Source organism: Microtus ochrogaster, chromosome 6 (assembly GCF_000317375.1).
Source record: "Microtus ochrogaster isolate Prairie Vole_2 chromosome 6, MicOch1.0, whole genome shotgun sequence".
Classification (NCBI taxonomy): Eukaryota; Metazoa; Chordata; class Mammalia; order Rodentia; family Cricetidae; genus Microtus; species Microtus ochrogaster.
Window position 1 is genome coordinate 59614424 of NC_022013.1, and position 7777 is coordinate 59622200.

The 7777-nt window shown below is 45.7% G+C and overlaps 2 protein-coding genes across 3 annotated transcripts in view; one reads left to right on the top strand and one right to left on the bottom strand.

Moving 5' to 3' along the window:
- The window catches only part of Wdfy4 (WDFY family member 4), a 205184-nt gene that overhangs the window by 155090 nt on the left and 42317 nt on the right, over positions 1-7777 (top strand). The gene's annotated exons all lie outside the window — the stretch shown is intronic.
- The window catches only part of Lrrc18 (leucine rich repeat containing 18), a 17694-nt gene that overhangs the window by 6559 nt on the left and 3358 nt on the right, over positions 1-7777 (bottom strand). The window lies entirely within an intron of this gene.

Consider the following 7777-nt stretch of genomic DNA (forward strand, 5'->3'; position numbering starts at 1 on the left):
GTGTATGTGTGTGTGTCCTTCTGATTCCAGGTTGTGTGTGTGTATGTGTGTGTGGATTGTGTCTGTCTGTCTGTGCCTGTGTGTCTGTGTGTGCATGTATGTGTGCATGTGCATGAGTGTGTATGCTTGGCTATGTTCTACTTTCCCAGACTTTCACATACAGAGTCTCCTTAGCATTGTCAAAAGACCATCCTGGGAGGCTGTGGAGGGAGAGGCTGCTGCGTCAAAGGCAGCAGAAGCCTGGAAGGGAGGAAACAGCGAGTGTTAAAAATGGCTATCATATCCCTTTCACATTTGGGACCTATAAGAGCTAGCAGGCTTTGTTTACTGTAACTATGGAGCGGTAAGAGCAGCCCTGGGTCTGGAGAGCAGCATCCAGAGTGCCCCTCCTCTCCCTGGGTGCGGAGGGTGCCAGGGTGGGGCTGCCAAAGCTTCTAGAGAAAGCTCTTTCATCTCCACTGCTCCACAGCCTCCTCCACATCCTTCACACCAAGCGTCAACTATAGATTGCTCTGTATAACTAGGTTTGGGGGCGCACAGAGAGCACCACACAGAGCCCTAGAATGTGGAGAGTTGTCTTAGAGGTCTAGTCCGGCAGTTAGCAATTTTCTTTAACTCTCTGCCCCAGTCTCCTTATTTGTGAAAACAGTCCCTTTACAGAGCTGCTAGGGGATATAGATTGTCTAATACTGCATAGCACTGGTAATGGTGGTTCTTAACCGTTAGTTACTAAGTACACAGAGTGTTCCCACTCTTCAACAGTCTCAGGAGACCCAGTGTTGTTCCTGCTGAGCAGTGAGGGAGGCGACAGCTAGAGACAGGCTCTATACAGTCAGCAATGGAGCGACACATTCCCAAATCTCCACAGTCTGGACAAGAGAAAGCAGATCAAAACCTAGGAGAGCCAAACACAATCTAAGGCAGCCCCGGAGCTCTGTGGGCTTGTATTAGGAAGGAAAACAGGGTGTGGAGGGGCCCTTCAGCCCTTAAGAGCATTTTCTGCTCTTGTAGCAGACAAGTTTAGTTCCCAGTACCCTCTTGGGCAGCTCGTTACCTCCTGTAATTCTAGTGCCAGGGAATCTAAAGCCCCATTCTGGCCTCTGGGGAACATTGCACTGAGGTGCACACACAGATATACACGTAAGTACCTAATTTAAAATTCAAGTCTTCAGGTGTATGAGTAAAACAGGCGTTTGACTGTACCTATCAGTTTATATTGGAAATTCTAGGAAGTGAAATAATGCAAGAAAATGAAGGGTAAACAGAAAAGAATGAAGTCAAGATACCTGTATGTGCAGGTGGCCTGACGGTCCACATAGAGACGACCGTGAAATGTTTAGGACAGTCTTTAAATTGATAACTGAACTTAGCAAGATCATGGGAAGCAAGGTTAAGACACAGCTGCTTTGCCAGATATCTGCATATTAAATGCAAGTAACAAGCAGAAGCTAAAACTTGAAAAAAAAAAAAACTTGAAAAAAAAACCAATGTTCCCCAAAGGAAAATGCATCCATATTTCATATATATATATATATATGTACACTAATGAGGATTTCTATGATGAAAATTATGAAATAATGACTTAAGAAAAATATTCTTCATAGGAAACCATAGCATGCATGAGTTAGACAACCCAACATTGTTAAGCTACTTCTCCTGAAATTGGTCAAAATAACATGATTCCACTTGAACTTTCAGCAAGATTATATACATATATATGCATGTATGTATAGATTTTATTTCATGTTTCTATGCATAAGCTACACTTTAAACTTAAAAACTAATTGTAACTCCATGGTCAATCTCTGTGACTATCTCTCTCTGCCTGCTTGTTCAGACTAGGTTGGCTCTCGAGGATAGTGTGTGTGTGTGTGTGTGTGTGTGTGTGTGTGTCCACAACAGTTCCATTCTGTCCCTTAAGAGCAGGCAGATGTGCAGCATCTGAACATTACTGTGAACACAGGGAGAGGTGTTCACGGGAGGCATGTCAGCAAAACTGTTCTGCACTTGAGTTCACCAAACAGATGAATTCAGCACAAGAAAACCTATATATTCACAATCTTCTGTTCATCAGTGCCTCTCTTAGAGTGTTCAGACATTGCAAATAGAATCAGGAGTCACTAGTGAAAGTTGAGTTTCGGATGAACATGAGAGAGTGTTAATTCGAACATCTCAAATCCTGCGTAGGGCTGTATTTTACTTGGCAGCCGTAGCCTGGGGCCTGACCAAGCAGTAAATAAAATTTTGTCTGAGGGTCTTCTTAGTCCTCTGAGACTGATTTAAACCAAGTTCCTTTGCTTATTCTTGCCCGAATCCATCTGTTTACTCCTTGATTGAGTGCACCGGGGCCTACCTGGTATCAAGCCTCTGGACAACACACACTGTACATGAACTCACACCCTAGTTTAAATAGTTAAAATCCAAACAGTCACTAATTCTGGCCACCAGACTGCCCTACATATTCAAAGGTTGGCTGCCATTTGATTTTCTTCTCCTTAAGATAAATTCAAGCATGAGTTTGAAGGCTCCGAGACAAGACAGGATGCTTCCAGCAGACTGGGATCCAGTCAGGCCAGTTGAACCTGCCCCCACAGCCCACCCATGCCGTGGGAAGAAGCCTTCCCAGGTCTGAGTAGTGGGGGTAAGGGAGCCACTGGGGACCTGCTATAGAACTGGTCCATTAAGGAGCCTCTCTCCAATGGGCCCTTTGGCTCTGAGCCTACCCATCAATCAGCTTAAGGCCGAGTAGGGGGCTGACTGGCCTAATGCACTTTGCCACCTCCCTAGTGAGTCTGGATCCCCAGACAGATCAAGCCACGTAGGAACATCCAGGACCCTCTCCCCTTTTATTAATGCTCTCCTCAAGGCCACCGTTCGCTGGCTGGAATCATCAGCTGTAGGCAGCCTACTACGCTGTGCCAATAAAGACACTTCTGATCCCCGAAGCTGCTTAGGGCCACTGGAATTGGGCAGGGCCATGAGTTCTGTTTCGGAGGCAGAGAAATCAGGGACCGATCCCCTGTCACTTTTCTGTTTAAGGCCAGGCCTGCCCACCCGTGGAAAAGGAGAGGAATCGGTGAAGGTGGAAGAGTAAAGCAGATGGTCTTTGATCATTAACTTAGATCACTAATGATCTTTCATTAGCAGATGATCAAAACTTTAACTAGATTTGTTCTTATCAGTTCATGGAAGTCTTCAAATATCATAGTGTGGCCAGCCCACACAAGGAAGAACATACATAAATACAGCAGACAGACGGATGGGTTGTGGAGGAGGGGATCTATGGATGGAGGGGGACCTGTTGCGCATGCGCAGATGAAGGGGTCCTGTTGCACATGCGTAGACTGGAGAGCCCAGTTTGAGAGGGTTCCAAGGAAGTCCTATAATTTTTTTGTCCTCTACATCTGTGTTTTACACTTGGGGGTAAGTGGACCAGTTGGACTGATTTTAATTTCTGAATAATTTTTCTATCTAGTCATTGTGAATGAAACAGCATGGAAGGACACCCCATGGATATCTAAATTAAAAAATGTAATGGCAACCTATATTTTAATACCATCAAAACATTTGCAAATGCCTTCAGCTCTAAGCGCCTTGCAATCATAATGATGCTAGCATGTGTCTGGTGCTTCACATTCCTGAGTCTTGGACTTCATTTTTAAGTACCACTGACTGTTTTCACAGGTTTAATATGTCTGAATAACTTCCTAGCATAGAATCACAATAATTACTTTATTCTTTGACTGATGTCTTAGATGTAGGCTAGACACATAATCGAACTGGATCTGCCAAATTACCATGGTTTTTTTAGCCATGGTAACTTCATGTCACGCAGATGATAAATAAGAAATACCCTTGGCTTATGGCCTCTCTTAGGCAGTGACGAGAACTTCCCTGAGAAATCCGTTAACCCCTAAGTACAGCTGAATCTCGATGCAGCATAATGTTATACCCTGGCGACCCCTCTTCACTTGTAAGAACAAGGCATGGACTCGACCCAATCTCCCAAACAGCCCAACTTAGCAACACAGCACCTGTGGAGTGCTGTGGGAGCTGCCCACCACTGAGAGAGGGGTTCATGTGTCACACTACTAGACTGGGAAAATAACACAATTTAAAATAAAAAGAAAAAAACTTTCCAAGTATGATGCTGAGCGGTTGTTACTTTTGCCCCCACCTGGAAGTCAAGAAATCTCAGGGTTAATCGTCCCAGACTGAGCATCCTTGGAACTACGTTTCTTCTTTTGCCCATCCCATTTACTGGGCAGGGAATGAACTGGCTCACCTGCTTCTGTGGTTGCCCACATGGCTTCCTATCATTCCCCCAAACAGGTGCTGCTCACTCCAAGGAAGGGTTTTAGTGTCCTATGAAGAGTCACTTGGGAGGCAAAGACAAAAGTCCCTGAGTCCCCTTTGTGGAGACAAAGTGTCTGGAAGTCCTTACAACTCTCCCCCAGGTCAGCACTGATTCCTGACTTAGGTGCAGTCTGGGCTGGGAGAAAGGATTACTGCTTGCCCAGCACCCGTTCTGGACCAGGAACTGTGTGTTGTTTGTTTCATGGTGTTATTTGGAGTGTTATGGGAGTGTAACTGTTAAATGCTTTACGCTTTCCGCTAACTGCCCCTGCTTTGGAGAGAGTGGACAGTGGATGGGATCTTACAGGGTCGTGATGTCAGCGTTTTCCGATGTCTATTGTGGAATGCTGCCAGCTGTCCAGAGTTGTGTGCTATTGTTGACGAAGTGAGATGGGCTAAGGTCCTCGCTGTGAACATGCTGCTGGGCCCTCATACATCTCCCGTCCCTAGAGCCATTCTACCAGAGATCAACCCGATTTATTAAAGAAATAGAGTTTAGACTCAAAATAGTCAAGTGGCTTGCCCCAGGTTACACAGGCCACAGGCAAAGTCAAACCTAGAAGGTTCAGAATTTATAAACAGACTTCCACTACAATCTGCTGCCTGCCCCTCAGCCTCCTTTATCTGTGCTACAGTGGTGGTAAATGTCTCCTGTGGGGGTCACAATGCTGGCTTCCACCCCCTCCAAAATGAGGAAGGCATTCTGCAATCCTAGTACTACAAGACTAGAATCCTGTTCAACCTTCTGCAGCAGAATATTAAGACCATGCTCCAACCCAAGAAGGTGAATTCATACTAGCGGGTTCCATGACAGTGGGACCCAGGAGTGTTTGGGTCTCCAGATTCTAGGTGACCAGATACTGGCTATAGTACATGTGACTGTTACCTATCTTGATATGAGAACTGTTTGAAGGGAATGAGCTCTTTGCCAACTATATAGATAGGAAGTTTGGCCTAAGATTCTGAGTGGGTCAGCTATGCACATATCCCGCTGAACTTCTGAAGGGAACATATGAAGATGCGAATTGTAAAAACCATTTAGGCTGACCCTTTAATCACTTCATAGATATGTATGTATGTATGTGTGTATCTATCATCTAGATATATACAAAGTATAAATTTTAGTAACGTTTAATGGCCTTGATGTGGTAGTTTAACTCTTAAAATCAAATGAGAGCGAGGAGAAGGGGGCGTTTAGAAGTCATATACAAAGAAATTGTACAGCAGCTCAATAAATATGTGTGCTTGCTTGTTTGCTTATGTGGGCAATGATGAAGACAGGGATTTTGTCCTTCAGCCCATTCAGTACCCATGGAGCTGACTTAGTGTGAGCATCTTTTTATACTGAATAAGCGGAGTCTGTAAAGAGACAAGATTCTCACCCAGCCTGGCCTGAGCTAACATCATTCCCTGTTCCTGCCTAAGCAGCCATACTTTTGCTCTGGAGAGTACTGGCTGCTCTTTTCCACACAAGCTCACATGGAAAGCCAACTGTTCTGTTCTAGATTTGCAGAGGAGGAATATCCTTCCATCCTGTCCCAGCTCCCCCCAGCCTGGAGAATAGCAGCGTCTACACTGTCTACATGGGGTGACCGTTGATTCGGCAGTTATCTGGTTAATATGATAATGCTGGTCTGAGGGTTTTTGCTGGGACCTTCTGTGTTTGCAGCCCTGCCCACCCTCGCATTATTTACTTCTCTCTCTGCACCAGCGTGGCTTGGCATACGTACTGCCTGGAAGCGCTATCTGTCAAACTGTCCTCTTCCCCCTGGTGGGTAATAAGAATTCAACTTTTATTTGGAGCAAAAGTTCCCCAGGGGTCACATGGCCCCATAACGAAAGATTATGATTTCTTATTGGTTTAATAGCATCTATTTTGTAATTCTGAATGTACTCTGTTTTAATTGGATTTGTTAAAGGAACAAAAGGGAATAGGTGCCTTACAATTAAAATAAAATTTTAAGATTATTAGTTTAACAGACTAGAAAGGCCTTGTTCATCAACCACATGTTCCAAACACGCAACCCAGCCTGAACACAAGCAGAGGACAAAGGGCTCATGTCAGCCTGGTAGCTTCTAATGGGGTTTCGAGGTCTGCTCTTGCAGGCAGGCATTGCTTCCATCTTTTTTTTTTTTTTTTTGCTACAGTCAGCCCTCCCCTTGCAAAGCAGAGAACTGGGGTTCAGAGAAGCAGCATAGTAGAGAGGGTAAATGTCCAGAGCTGTCAGACCAGGATGCTAACCACGTGGTCCCCGCACATCCTCCACGCGAAGCTGGACAACCTTCTGAGCCTCAGGAGCTTTATGCTGGTAATAGATACCACAGAGGCTGATTCCGGGGGAGGGGTGCCGAGATACAAGGGAAGAGCAGGTAGCCTTGTGAGGAGTGGGGAGACGGGCGTGCACAGTGGGCTAGAAACTGCCCATAGTGGACCCATGCTGAGTAGAAATCCCCTACAAACTGCAGCCTGACACCCTTGTGTACCACAGTGGTTCCTGACCTTCCAAAGGCTGTGACCCTTTAATAGAGTCCCTCATGCTGTGGTGACCCCCAACTATAAAATTATGTCGTTGCTACCTCATAACTGTAGTTTTTGCTGCTGTTATGAGTGATAATCGAAGTATCTGATATGCAGGATATCTGATGTGCAAACCCCTTTGGTCCTCCCCCTCAAGAGTCACAGCCCACAGGCTGAGAATCACTGATGTGCTATGACAGCCATCCCTGTCACCTAGGCTTTCCTCCATCCTGGAAGACAAGAGGACACATGGAGCAGCGCAGGGCTCATGTCACGTGGGGCCTGCAACACATGCATTTCTGTTTGTGCCCCAACACATCTTGGCCCTGTATAACTAACTTGATACACTGTTTTTCTATCCATGTTAAAATGATTCCTGGAACACAATATTTTTTCAGTTTTGTGGGTGGAAGGAGACTCAGGCACTCAAGTGTTGGTTGATCACTGAAAGCAATGGCCAGCCTTGTGTGCGGCACTCTTGGGGTCAGAAATACTTTGGGTTATTTTTTTTTTTTTAGTTATAGATTTTTAAATTTGTGTGTGTGTGTGACATATGGTGATGGAGGCCAGAAGTGGGTGTTGGATCCCTTAGACTGGAGTTCCAGGTGGTTGACCTACCCTACATGGGTGCTAGGAACCACCCTTGGGTCCTCTGGGAGCAAGTGCGCCTAATCAAAGAGCCACCTCTCCAGCCCTATGGTAGTGTGTGTGGCTACAGCAGAGAGTGTTCTGGGAGGGCTTGGCAGCACCACAGCTGGAGCTGGTGTAACGGAGTTAAACCTAGAAGAGAAGGAGAAACACCCAGAATGAGAGATGGCCTACGGGGATGGAGTGAAGAGATGGTGCAGAGAACAGGAGAGATGGCCTACGGGGATGGAGTGAAGAGATGGTGCAGAGAACAGG